Below are 15,057 nucleotides of genomic sequence, written 5' to 3'. Positions count from 1 at the left end.
CTTGACTTGATTTTCACATCTTATTGTGCTTTGATTTTAACGTTCATTTTGACATTGATTCCTTGTCCAAGATTACTTGATCTTGACTTGGGCTTGAACATCCGGTGAGTTTAGTCCGTTGAGTCAGATTTGGTCCACTTGTTATAGTAATGAGCTGGACAATCACAACTTAATGTAAACATTAATGATTTGTATTTGTTATCATCAAAACTAATGGAGGCTGACATGGCATTTCCCAACACTCCATAATTTTCTACCGTAAAATAAAAAGTCAATATTAACCTTATTAGGCATCTTTTTAATTTATTGAGAAAAAACCTTATGTCTGCCCTCCTGAGCTTACCGTTTCATTTGATGGAGAGAGATAAATGTGGGGAAGCACTACCACATTGTGATGCTCCAATACAAATTAAGAACATTTATCTTAAGGGCCATGAGAACCTCACTTTTTACTGGAGAGGTTGTGGGTTCAACCCTAGCCGGCATATGAAATATCCCTATCCCCAATTTCCATATAAATGAAAAACACCTTTGTACCAAAAAATAAAAAAATAAAAAAAGCATTTCCCCTGAAGCTATGCTCGCAGCCACAATAATTTAATGATTTACAAAAAGAGGGTTGTAAGAACCTTAACCCTATGTCTGGGTTTCATCATCTTTGGTGACAAGTTCATCCTCTTTGTCCCGGTTTCCTTAGATGCTTTAGTTCATTCTCTCCATCTGGGTGACGAGTTCATCATGTCCAGTTCCTTTTGTTGCTGCAAATAGTGATTGCATATCTAGAGTTTATCCGCATATACAAAAAGTGTTTAGGATTCTGTTGTTCTTCGATTAAGGAGGTAGATTATCCAATAAATAATCATTATTGGATCTAGGTTTTCATTGTAGATGTTCTTACTCCTTCTAGTTTATTTTATTTTTTGTAATTTGTAGAAAATATTTAGGGAACTTCTTTTAACCCCTTTTTTATGTTAGATCTCAACAGTAACAAAGTCACATGAGTTCTTGAAAACAAAGAAATTGGACATTTCATTACTTCCCTGAGCAGTTTCGTAGACCAATTTGAAGGGATGAACATTGATTAAAGCTCTTACAAAAAAACGTATGAAACAAGTAATGTAAGATAGTGAAAAATCAATAACACAGAGATTTTTTTTATGTTATTACTTTTTCTTCGTGTTCATGCAGTGGCGGAGACACGTTGGGACCGGAGGGGTCCATGGCCCCCGGGTTTTTTGAAATTGGAAATATGCTTGTTTTTTTTTCTCATTTCTCTATCTTTAAATGTGAAATACCACTATTTGGCTCCCTCCAAAAATTAAAAATAAAAATTTAAGATAAAGATGATGGGTACAAATGTCATTCATAATCTCTATCTAATGGTTATCATTCAATCCCTAGTTTTAAGGAATAAAAAGTTAAATTCTACTTAAAAACTAACTCATGATCCATGAATTTCTCCTCATATATTCTCTCCTATTTTCATTTCTATTTATTCTCTCATGGATTTCCTCTTTTATTTCTATTATTTTCCTTTTTTTTCCTCACACGTCTCACAAAATATTGAAGTAGTTAGCAAACTTTGGAATTTTCCTAAATCTTCTCCACATCAGGTATTCATTCTCTCTTTCTCAAATTATTCATTTCTCTCTCTCACACTTACGAATTTTCTATTAATTTACCTAATTTTTAACGTAGACTCTACATTAAAATATAATAATATATTATGAGATGAGACCTATAGTGGGTCCCACATTGGCCCACATATATTCGGCCCCCCTTCATGTTCAATCCTGGCTCCGCCCCTGTGTTCATGCTCTTGGTAGATTTGAGTTGTAGCTTTTGTAAATGGAGGCTAATCATCCCAATTTAAATTACACCGTTTTGAATTTTAGCTTTTGTAGGAACTCTATCTTGGACAATAACGCCGTGGCTTGGGGTTTCAAATGAAGAAAAGCTCTTGTAGAATTCAAGTCTTGGCGAGACCTACATCATTTTTGGTTTCAAGAGTAGATTGTTCTTCTCGCTCCTCTTTGAGGAGATGTCACCTTTTGAAGCTGAAAGAAGAAACTGAAAGGAACTTCGATTTTTATGAAGGATCGTTGAACAGAGAAGACAACCAGTGATGAAACCGGTTCACCAGAGATGAGAAAACCAAGTAATAGGGGTTAGGGTTCTAGGTTCCTTAGCAGTCCTATTTTTGTGAATTTCGATTCTTTAAAGGGTTAGTTTTTGTAATTTTCATAAACTTTTACACTAGATAACTCTAATAACTAAACTAGCAACGCATCCAACCGCCTTCTTCTTTTTTTGTGCTAGGTGTTGTGATATTGTGACTGCGTAGAGGATATCCGCGCATTTGCGAACAAAAATCCTCTTAAGTCTGTCTCATTTAATTTTTTTTGAGAGAGGTTTGTGTTTGAATCACTTATTCTACACTGAGAAATTTTCAAACCTATTAAATCTGTTGTAAACTCATCAAAACATATTGATTGAGAAGAGAATTGAATTGCACACATGACATACCTAATCATAAGCACAACAAGGAAATGGGAGTTCAAGATAGCAATTCTTGAGAAATTATGGGTTCTAATGTGATTCTTTCTTTTTAACCATGAACTCTTTCGTTGTGTATCATTTTTGTCATACTTCATTCGACTGATAGTTGGTATAGCTGTTATTTCTATTATTTCTAATATTTTGATAAATGGTAATCATGCAATAAGTGTTTGTTCTGTTCCAGTTGTGATGCCTTGAATTCCCATATGGAATGATGCTTAAATTGATGTGAAATAGATCGCCTTAACTATATAAAATTTTGTTCCATCACACTCTATAGGCATGTAATGTAAAAGTTTTATGTTGGGGAACCTAGGGGAGAAATTATGTTTATGAGAAATTGCAGATTGCACACTTTGGTGAGGTTTGAACTTTGGGTTGTGCGCTTTAATGCCTTAAATTATAGATTGTACACTCTCAAAATTACAAATTGCACGCTCTTAATATTCAATTCAAAATTATTAAATCATGAATAAGTATGATCATATTATCCTCATTATAGTATATGGCCATACTACCCTCAATTTAAATTTAAAATTTTAATTACTTAAATACCATCTTGATGAGAAATTACGTAAATGCCCCATGCACTTCATTTTAAATTTACATGTTCAATTACTCAAATACCCTATTGAGGGTAAATTACCAAAATACCCTATACACCTCATTTTAAATTTATAGGTTCAATTACTCAAATACCCATTGGATGATAAATTACCTAAATACCCCCATCGTTTATTCAGTCATGGTCTTCTCTCGATTCTTCTTCTTCATTCACGTACATGCTTTCTCGCTCAGTCACTGTCTCCACCCACTGCTACTACCATGTTTGGCTGTGACTAAGACCATGGATCAGACTCAGAAAGTGAGTAATTCGTGCTTTTCTGGTTTTATTTGACTTGGGTTATTATTGGTTTATGATTCTCATATTGTTGAAAAATGTTTAAAACTTTATGTATATTATTTTTTTATTTAAATGTATGTTTTAATTATATATATTTTATTTTGTGATTTCTATAATGGAACCTTTAGTTTCATATCGAATAGAAATGAGCTGATTATCTTGTTTATATATAGTAAGGACCTATGTAATATATCTTTGGGGTTAAAGATATGAACCAAGTCTGAACCCTAGTGTGACCTAACCATAGTTCTATATGCTTTGATCCAGAAAGCCCATTTTATTATGAATCTTAATCCGGAAAGCCCACTGTTGGAAGTATTGAGATACCATTAAAGAGGCATTTTTCCTTAGGGAGGTCAGTTGAATAGGTACCTTCCTATAGGGAGTTGAGCTGAAGTGATCTTACCCTTTCACCCACAACTTTTGGGGCTCTATACAACCTATTTTCAAGCTCATTTTAGACAATGGATTTTTCCTCCTCCTCTCTCTCTCTCTTTCTTTCTCTCCTTGTTGTATTTCTGTTGAAAACAACCTAATTACACCTGAAGTAATCTTTCTATAGTGCAACCTTAAAAGTTTGGGCTAACTAACCTTGAGAATGATGATACATTTAGTACCCATATGGCATAAATAGGGGTGTCTAAATACCTTAAAGAAAGTACCTCAGGTAGATTTCAGCTCGGACAAAGTATCTTCGTTACAACAATCTTTCAATTATTGGTAGAGGTTCCTCAGCAAGGTTCCTACACATATTACTGATCATTTTTTGGTTCTCTATTCAGATACATGGAACAGAGGGTGAGGCGATGGATGTTAAATGTTCATATGGGGTTTCATCAGAAGAAAGCCAGGTGATCAGCCCAAAGACGAGTTGTACTGATTGCCGGCCCCCTTGTCGACAAAAGGGTCCAGCCAGGCCTAAGGTGATCTCGAAACCCCTTCTATTTATTCGTTTCAATTCGTTCGTTCTTCTGGTTGTTTTCAGATATTTGGTTTCATTTCTAAATCTGATTTAGGGTTTTTTTTTTGGGGTTGTTCAGTCAATCTGTAATGCTTCGGGATCAGACATAGAAAGAAGAGGAGGGCTCTCCTTGGCTTGAACAAAGTAAGCGGCAGAGGACAAGGGAAGGAGAAGAAAGAAAAACAAGAAATCTGAAACAAGAACAACCAGCAACTAGGCAGCGTATCTGTGAAGCTTGGATTAGTAGAATTAGGAAAAGAGGTGTTTCTGGAAAGATAAAAAATGGAGAAACGGAGGAAGTTGGGAGAGGTAGAACAGGCAGCCTTGCTACTGATGACTCTCTCTTACGACTCTGTTTGTGCTTAAAGCAGTCTTTGAAAATTTTTTGTCTGATGATATTGGTTAGCCAAGTAAACCTTTGTTCCCCTTCTCAATTTTTTCTGTTTTGGGATTAGCTTAGATAGATAGAAGAAAGGAAGATCTAGCAAGATTCAATCATGCTGGTGCTAAACCACTGAGTTGGGATTTTTATCCGCTCCAGTTTGTGTCAGCTCCAGTTCCTAAGGAACATTAGAGATTGGTTTCTCTTCTTAGTTTGGAATAAGGGTTTTGGGAGTTCTCTGCAACTCCTTCCCTTCAAATCGCCTTAGCCTTGCAACCCGCAAATCTTGTTTTTATTTTCTTGAACATATCGTCTTCAAGAAATCCCCTTGAATCTGACTGAGGAAGGAAAAAATGAAGAAAACGACATCAAAATTGTCTTGCAGAACATGAAATCTTCAAGAATCCTTTCATTTTTGTCCACCGATCTTTCAAACTTCTTTTTTGTCTTACCATCTTTAAATGCTCTTGTCAACTACTTCATCAGCTCAAACCCTATTTTGCTTTCTTCAACCTATTGTCTTCCTCCTAATAATCTTCTCTTGCCTCTATTGTTTATTTTCAATTTCTCTGTTCCTAGACAGTTCAAACCCTGTTTTTACTTTCTTCAACTTGTTATCTTCCTCCTAATAATCTTCTCTTGCGTCCATTGTTTGTTTTCAATTTCTCTGTTCCAGGTCTTTAATAATGAAGGTGAAAGGTAAATACTTGGTGATGGGTGATTCATAAGGTGTAAAAATGTCGATTGCCGTGAAGAAAGAAGTCTCTAAAGCCATGAAATTTTTCTAGCTTAAAAGTCTTAATCTTGTTTCAGAGAAACAAAAGAGATGAGAAAGGAAGACAATAAAGAAGGGAAAAAATTAGCATAATAGACAACAAGAGGGGAGCAAAAATTATGGTGGTGTAAAGACTAATTTTTTTCTTCTTCAGTATAATCGGTGTTGCAATTGAAGATGGAGAAACCTGAGCAGGAACTCAGGAAGACATGGGTTGGAAGACCGTAACCTTGGTTAGAAAGGGTTGAGTGGGTAATTGAATTTCTACCCTACGATTGAAATAACACACGTGTCAAAAATCTAAGGGCTTACAGGAGGAACTGGAGCCTGACACAAACTGGAGTTGGCAGTGGTCGTCGCTGCACATGGTAGTTGTGACTGAATAAACGATGGGGGTATTTAGGTAATTTACAATCCAAAGGGTATTTGAGTAATTCAACATGTAACTTTAAAATGAGGTGTATGGGGGTATTTTAGTAATTTGTCCTCAATGGGGTATTTGAGTAATTGAACCTGTAAATTTAAAATAAGGTGTATGGGGTAACTTATGTAATTTATCATCAAGATGGTATTTGAGTAATTGAACATTCAAATTTGAATTGAGGGTAATATATCGTTATACTATAATGAGGGTAATTTGAATCTTACCACTCTACCAAACTTGCATTGACTTCTTATGAATGTTTTAGTGTTATTGAACTAGCTAGGGGGAGTGAGTTTTATTTTTATTGTTCTCTTTCTCTAATTTGTTGCATCATGAAAGGTCTTGATACAAGAGTTTCAGAGGGATTTATCACTAATATTGGAGAGTGCCAATGCAGGTGATATAAGTTTAACAATACCGAACCCGGTTGAACCGTGATCGGGGCATTAAACTCATTTTGAGTCGGCCTTAACACGATCGAGACTGGTCTTGACCAGGTCTCAATAGTTGCGCGCGGATAAGTGGCTTAACCATTGTGGATGTGAACGTGGTTCCGAGGATTTCGGGATACGTGATCGAGTCAAAACAAGTAACTTCCATCAATGGGAGTGGGGATCGTGCCAAGATAGGTAATTGCACAAAGAAGGTAAAAACCCTAAGATCGTACGGTCATAAAGGAAGAAGGTGGAAGAATCCAACGGTCGGGAGCAAGAGGTAAAGTCTATTTAAACAAGTAGTCTACACACGGATGAGGTATTTGAATCGTTTCTTTTACAATCATATTCGATTTATGCTCTGCAATTAGCTAGAGCCTTATGATCAGTTCCTTAACTGACTTAGCCTTCAAAGGTGGCCTCCCAACCCCAAAGTCGGGCCACGTCTAACACTGTTTTGCAGGTTCTTCCTCAGAGATCTCAAGGTTGAGCAGATTTTGGACGCATCAGCAAGGTTGGTGGAATGGTTGAGAACTTCACTTCTTAATGAAGAGGTCATGAGTTCAACAATTCCCGACGACCTATGTAATATCCCCGTCCCCAATTTCCCTATATATAAAAAGCACCTTTCTACCCAAAAAAATATTGGATAGTTGTTCACCTACAATAATAGTAATGTCATGTATCACCGTTAGCCATGGAGTTACTCTTATTTTTTATTGATTAGTACAAACCATTAGCGAACCCAAATCCAAACTGCACCAAATCAAAACTATTACTCAACAAATGGGTTGTGTTTGAAGTTGGTGTTTTTTAGCCTGAAACCATTAAAGCCCAAATCAAAAGCCACCCCAACGTCAACGGTTGAAACTTGAAACCCTAGAGTTCAATTTTTTTTAGGTCAACATGGGCTGTGGCACCTGATTGATTATGGGCTTCGGTCCACTAATTAGGTATTGTAGCTTAGGCCCCATAATAGGCTTTTCATCAGAGATGGGTTGGCAGATTATTAACTGAGGCCCAACCCAGGCCCAATAATGAACCTCATTCTTTGTGTGCCTTAGGCCTAGACAATTTTAGTTCCTAAAATAAGCTCGTATCATGAAACCAAAATATATTTCTTATACAAATAATTACTGTCATGGAGATATTCTAAGAAATACATAATTTCATGTAAATCAAGTGTTGTCAAGTAGTAATGAAAACATATTTTTCTCTCCATTAATGCATTTCTCAGACAATAGATACATGAATCCAACAAACATTGTTACCGTGATGTTTTTTTATAACAACTAATTACCCAAATTATTCGTTATTATCTCTTTAATTCTTTTGTATATTCTTTTAACCAGAAGGGAAGAAATAGAAGAAAAAAATGAATATAATGATAAAATCTCAAACGAAAAGACTGAGAAATTGGAGGAAACCAATTAGAGATAAAAGCAAAATTGGTTCGACTTTGTGATAATACTTTCTACTAGTATATGATAGTACTCTTATACTCTGTCAATCTTCTTTCTCAAATTGAAGCATCCAATAATTGAATTGAACTACTTTTGATCTTCAAGTTGCATCATTAAATTTGCATAATTTATCAATCTTCATAAGGAGGACAGTAGTTTTCATTGAAGGTTAGAATTAAAATTCTGGAATTTAATTCAGTAACTAAGTAAGTAATTAGCACTGAAACTGACTAAATTGTTCCTCTTTGAAGGTTCAACCAGCCTTAGGTGTGCCACCTTGGAGTTGTCTCAAGAGTCTTCAGCTGGGGGTATATCATTGTTTACATCAACATGCACATTCGATTGAAATTACAATCTTCTTGTCTGTCATATTTCTCCTATTGTTGCAATTTGATTGGCAAAACAAAGCAACTTAACCAAGCAATAGAGGGAAAACAATTTTTCTGTATTTACACTTGAAAAAACAGAAAATTAACATTTGTTAACCAAAACACAAACTTTGGGATTTGAGTGTAAAAATGAACTGTAAAATGATTGTTTCTGAACTTGAAGCAAATTCGGAAATCTTATCTCCTAATTATTTTTATTGATATATTTTCTATTTTCTTTCTTCTTGAAAAGAAAAAAATATAAATTACCACATGAATAAGATTTTATTTTGGAGTTTTTCTAGTTGAATGACAATTTAAAAAATTTTTGATAAACTAATCAAGTCCATAAAAATATTGATTAGACACACAAACTCATCCAAGTTGAAAAAAATTATTTGACAAGAAAAAAGACAAATTACCAATGGTGGGTTAATTTAGCACTTAAAAGCCTAACCTTCCATAGGGGAGGTCCTAGGTTCTCATTCATCGATGACACCTACATTAGTAATATTCTCCCCAAATATAAAATTGTCGCATACCAAGAAAAAAAAAATAGAAAGATAAATTAAATATTTTTGAAACGCCTAAACCATATACTAAAATTGATAAGAAACCATTTTTGTATATTTTTCTTTAAGTTTCCATCTCTCTAACTTTTTTTAGATTTTATTTCTTGAGGGATGTGCACAGAAAAGGAAAACTCTCACTTGTTTGGCAATTAGTGAATGGTTTTGCTATAACAAACGAATGACATGAAAGTTGACCTGCCAAGGGACTCAATTAATAGTAACAACTTCAATTTCCCCAAAATAACATAACATTTTTAATAGGGATAATTATTGTTGTTATTCTGTATTTTGATTTTATTACTACTTTATCCCCTGTACTTTTCAAAATTACTAATCCAACCTTTAACTTTGTCTACAATTACTAATGCCCCCTACTGTTAAGTTCCGTTAGTTTACTGATGATGTGGCACATTTATTTTTTTCAAAAACCCCAAAATACCCTTATACTTATCTCTTTACTTATTTACCTTTTTGTCAAGTTATAGTAGTACCTTTAATTAACTGTGGAGAAAAAAAGTAAAATAATCCGTTTTATTAAAAAAACAAAAACCACCAAATAAAGAAAAAAATGATTGAATAAAACTCAAATATAAACCAAAGAGGAAGGAAAATCGAATTCAACTAAAATTGGAAACTGAAAATCACCTAAAATATTTTAAAAATAAATGAAGGTTACTGAAGGTGCGGAAAACCAAATCGGATTTGGATTTTTCTCATTTCTTTAATTCAAAATAAATAAAGTTTAGAGAAGGTGGGAAACCAAATTGGATTTGGATTTTGCCCAGTTCTTTAATTCAAAATAAATGAAGTTTAGTGAAGTGGGAAACCAAATCGGATTTGGATTTTGCCCATTTCTTTAATTCAAAATAAATTAAGTTTAGGGTAAAATTGACATTTAATCTGGTTTTTATAAATGGGGTAACAACGTCTTTTGATTTCTTAATTTTAATGAAGGACAAATTAAATATTACATATTCAAACTTAACGGTTACTTAACATCGTTATAAGAAAGGGGGCAACCGTAATTTTGTAAAGAACAAGATTTTATTAGTAATAAAATCAAATTACAGGGGACAACAGTAATTATCCCTTTGTAATATGATCCTTTATTTTTTATGAACAAATGTGATACATATAGTTACAAAACAATGACCAGAGAATCAACGAAGAAAGGTAATTCCAAATTGGGTTAGCAAGATGAGAGTTCTAAAATTGATTTTCATTAGTTCTAATCATATATGTAAATTTAGTGTATTATCAATTAAGCTAAGATCAAACGGTTCATTTATATTGACCGTTATTGCATAAAGTGAAGTCTAATGATGTAATTAGCTCCCTTGCTTAGTGTATTTTCCTATTATTAACAACTTTTTTTGGGTCAGCGAGTCCCTATTATTAACATCATTATTATAGTTAATAGGTAATTAGCATTATCCTCGCTCTGCCACAAGGTCAAGGGGCCATGCCCTCCCCCAACCTTTCTCCCCTTATTTCGAAATTTGCTTAGAGAAACGTATTCCTCTTTCCATGTGTGAAATACCAGAACTTAGCCAGGCCTCCCTCTGCCCCGAATTTGTTGAAATTTCCTTAGAAATATTCTTCTGACCTTTTTTTTAGTGGTGTAAAATATTGGCACCTAGCTTTTCTCTGCCCCTAGTATTTTGAATTATTTAAGAAAGGTCCCTCTGGCTCTTTTTCTATATGTGAAATACTAAAACTTGATCCTCTTTATATGTAATTTCATTATTTAGTCCTTCAAAATGTTAAATCTAAGTTTCACTCCTAAGCTTGCTTCTTCTGAGTTGAAGGAGAAATTTGATATCCAAGAGAAAACAAAATGTTAGTATTTATAATTTAAAAAAAAAAAAAAAACCTCAATTGATGTTTTTTTGAGGACCCAAAACACCCTTAATTAACTTTGATTCTTTAATTTAAATGTAAAAAATAAAAAAATAAAAATAAAAATTCTTTGAGCTCTTCATCTTCTCAATTTAAATTGCATTTTGATATCAAGTAGTACGTGCTTTTTTAGTTGTTTGATAAAATATAAAAAAAAAAGGTACGTCAGGGTTTTAATAATTAAAGATAATTTGAATTTTAACCAATAATAATTTGGTTTTTAACAATTATTTTAATTGAAGGTAATTTAGTATTTTAACGGCTAGGTGATTACGATAATTTAAGGTCTAAACTAAAAAATTATTTTCTGCCAAGGATAGTTTTGGGATTTTAGAAAATTATTTAACGGTAAAAAAATTAAATTTAACCGAAAAAGTTAATAGAGGAGAGGTGTTTGATATATTTGCAGAGGGAGGTGAGTGATATTATCCAACTAAGAAGGGGTCTAAGTGCTATTCGTTCAGCTAAGAAGGGAGGCAAGTGATACTTACCCTTTTCTATTTTAAGTTGAAGGGAGAAGAAAAAGAAAAGAGAAAAAAAGAAGAAGATGAAATTCATTAGCTGTGTTTGTTTGCTGGAATAAAGGTGGGGTGGAAAAATTTTGAAAAAAGTGTATATTTCTTATTTTTCCCTTAAATCCCAAAAAAAATTGTTTGATTGTTTGGGGTGGAAAAGTGAGAGACAAATTTCCTAGGAAACTTGTCTAGTGATATGGCAGTCCAACTTTCCCACCCCAAACAATTTTAAAAACCCACATATTTGGTGGGACTTTGTGGAAAAGTCCGGAAAAATAAAAAGTGGGACCGCATGGCATCATTTTCCACAAAACATTTTCCTTTCCTTTCCTTCTCCCTCACCCCACTACACATGGGCCCACATTTTTTTTCCCACCCCACCTTTGCAAACAGGTCATGAAATTAGTCATATAGTTGATTGATTAGTACAAACCATTAGCCAACCCAAATCCAAACTGCGCCAATTCAAAACCATTATTTACAAATGGGTTGTGTTTGGACTTAGTGTTTTTCAGTCCAAAACCATTAAGTCCAAATGCAAGTTGCCCCAAACTGCACCATTGACAAAACCCTTAAAACCAAGGAATGTTGTATTTTGCACCATTGACAAAACCCTTAAAACCAAGGAATGTTGTATTTTGCCAAATCAACCGTTGAAGTTTGAAACCCTAGGGTTCAAATTGTTTTGTTGATGATTGCCATTCCAATTTGCCTAGGGCTACAAATTTTTTAGGTCAACATGGGTACCGTGCTGAAACCGGATTTGGTATTTGGTATTCAAATTTGGTACCGTATCGAAACCGCACTGAATTACCAAAACCGTACCGATTGATAATTTGATACCCTTAGGTCTGTCCCATGATAGGCTTTTCATCAGACATAGGTTGGTAATTATTAACTAAGGGCCAACCCAGGGCCAATACCTAAACCTGATTCTTTATGTGCCTTAGGCCCAGACAGTTTTGGTTCCTAAAATAAGCTCGTATCATGAAACAAAATATATTTCTTAAACAAATAATTAGACCGTCACATATGCATAATTTCATGTAAATCAAGTGTTATCAAGTAGTAACCAAAGACATGCTTTTCTCTCCACTAATGCATTTCTCATGACAATAGATATATGAATCCAACAAGCATTGTTAGCATGATGTTTTTTTATAACAAACTAATTATCCGAATTATTCGTTATTCATTTCTCTAAATTTTTTGTATATTCTTTTGACATGAAGTGAGAAGTAGAATAAAAAATGAATATGATGATAAATCTCAAATGAAAGACTGAGAAATTGGAGGAAACCAATTAAAGATAAAAGTAAAATTGGATCGAATTTGTGATGATCCTTTCTACTAGTTTATGATAGTACTCTTTGGGTGTTCAAGTTACATCATCAAATATACATAATTTGGGGCATGATTTGGTAACATCTCATGTTGAGGACAAAAGTTTTCACAGAAGATTAGAACAAAAATTCTGGAATTTAATTTCAGTAACTTGTTAGGGCTGAAATTGACCAAAATGCTCCTCTTTGAAGGTTTGGCCAGCCTTAAGTGAACCAACTTAGAGTGGGATCGGGATCCATTCCAAAGTTTCGGTTAGGGGTATATCATTGTTTACGTGAACATGCACATTTGAGCTCGTCCGAAATTTCTATCTTGTAGACTTGTAGTCTTGCTGTCATTTGATTGGCAAAACTACTCAATCAAAATAACCAAACAACCAGACTTTGGGATGTGAGAGTAAAAATGAATTGTAAATAATTTTTAGTGAAAAAGAAAAAAGATACTTAACCTAATTTTTGAACTTGAAGCAACTTTGTAAATCTCTTTCTCCTAATTATTTTTGTTGTTATATATTTTCCATGTTCTTTCTTCTTGAAAAGAAAAATATATATATATATAATTTATCACATGTTTTAATTCGATGAGTAGTCGAATGACAATTTTCAAATTTTTGGTAAACAAATCAAAGTTCAGAAAGAAAAAATTTGATTAGACATAAAAAGTCATCCAAGTTGAAAAAAATTACTTGAGAAGAAGAAAGACAAATTAAATATTTTTAAAACTCATAAACCATATACTAAAATGATAAGAAACCATTTTTGTATATTTTTCTTTATTGTTTGCATTTTTCTAACTTCTTTATATTTTTCCTTGATGGATGTGCATAGTAAAGGAAAATTCTCAGTTGTTTGGCAATTAGTGAATGGGTTTGCTATAAATGAACGGATGACATGAAAGTTGACCCTACCATGGGAGTCCAATTAATAGTAACAACTCGAGTTTTCATCAAATAACAAAACATTTTTAATATGATACATTTTTTTTTTAACCTAACAAATATGATGCATATAGTTACAACACAATGACTAGAGAATCAAGGAAGAAGCATAATTCCGAATAGGAGTAGCAAGATGAGAGTTCTAAAATTGATCTTCATTAGGTATAATCATATTTGTAAATTTAGCATATTATCAATTAAACTAAGATTAGATAGTTCATGCATATTGACCGATATCACGTAAAGTGAAGTCTAATGATGTAATTAGCTCCATTGCTTAGTGTCCGTCAAACTAACGTGACGTATTGATGCACTAGCACATTAGAGCAACTAAATTCCATTTCATTAGAGGAAGATGGTGAACTCCCCTCTGCCCGCTCAATCATTTCCTTTGGCGGGAACAATGTGTTTTCTTAATGGTTTTTTGATCGTATAAATAGGGTGTGTGGTCTATTAGATTCTCATTTTTTATAATTTTTAATATCTATCCAGTGGGCTCCATCCATATTTTTGTAGTAAAAAAACAGTGGGAAAACAACCTACCCGTGACCTTAACCACCGGTCCTCTTTCCGTTCCTTCATCAGATGTTTTTCTTCTATTATATAACGGTGCTTTTTATACATAGGAGATGGGGATATTATACATGCCATCTTCTGGAAGAATCAAACCGACAACCTCTCCATTAAGAGGTGTTGGTACTAAAAAATCAAGCTACCCTATATTGGCCCCTCAAAATTCTTACTTTGTGCGCTTCTTTATGTAGTTAACTAGGCCTCACCTAGGGGGCGATGGCAAAGGTTTTCGGACCTTGTTTTAGTCTTGCGCATCTTGCAAGACATTCTAGACCTTCGGATCAAGAGCTCAGTTGAAAGGAACTGAAATTATGGCTTTAAAGGAATAGAACACCAGGAAATCACTCGAGGATGGGTTTCAAGTGAATTTTCAACTGAAATCACTCGAGGAAATCCCAAAGGTCAATCAACTGAAATTATGGGTTTCAAGTGAATTTTCAAATAAACTCCTAAGATTACAACAAACAATTCTCTGCTTTCCAGAAGAAACTAGATTTGGTGAATAGTGAGGTGAACCAATTATATCTGCAAGTTGAAATTCCAAAACATAACAAGATTGAGAAGCATTCCCAAAAAATCCAATTGGAATTTGCAGGTTGCAGGAGACAGAAGAGTTTCAAGGAATCAGGTTGCAGGAGACAGAGAAGAGTTTCAAGGAATTCAGACTGTGCTGCAGAATCTGAAAGTTGAGTTTCAAAAGCTTCATTATCTACAAATGTTGCTGAATGAAAATGTGGATAGGTTTAGTAAATTTACTCTGAAAATTGAGGATATCTACCTGGAATCCATGAAGAACTGCCTGGAATTAATGAAGAATAGCAAAGAGGTGGACCAAAAGCATGAAGGGATAATCACAAAATTAACTATAAGTATTCAAAACTTGAGGAATATATTGGAATCAATAGCCAAAGAGTATTGGACTCAGGAAAAAAAAAAACTTTTTTGGT

This window comes from Hakea prostrata, chromosome 8 (assembly GCF_041222555.1).
Source record: "Hakea prostrata isolate BN-2017 chromosome 8, UWA_Hpros_2, whole genome shotgun sequence".
Classification (NCBI taxonomy): Eukaryota; Viridiplantae; Streptophyta; class Magnoliopsida; order Proteales; family Proteaceae; genus Hakea; species Hakea prostrata.
The sequence above is the reverse complement of the archived record's forward strand: the minus strand, read 5'-3'. Positions refer to the sequence as shown.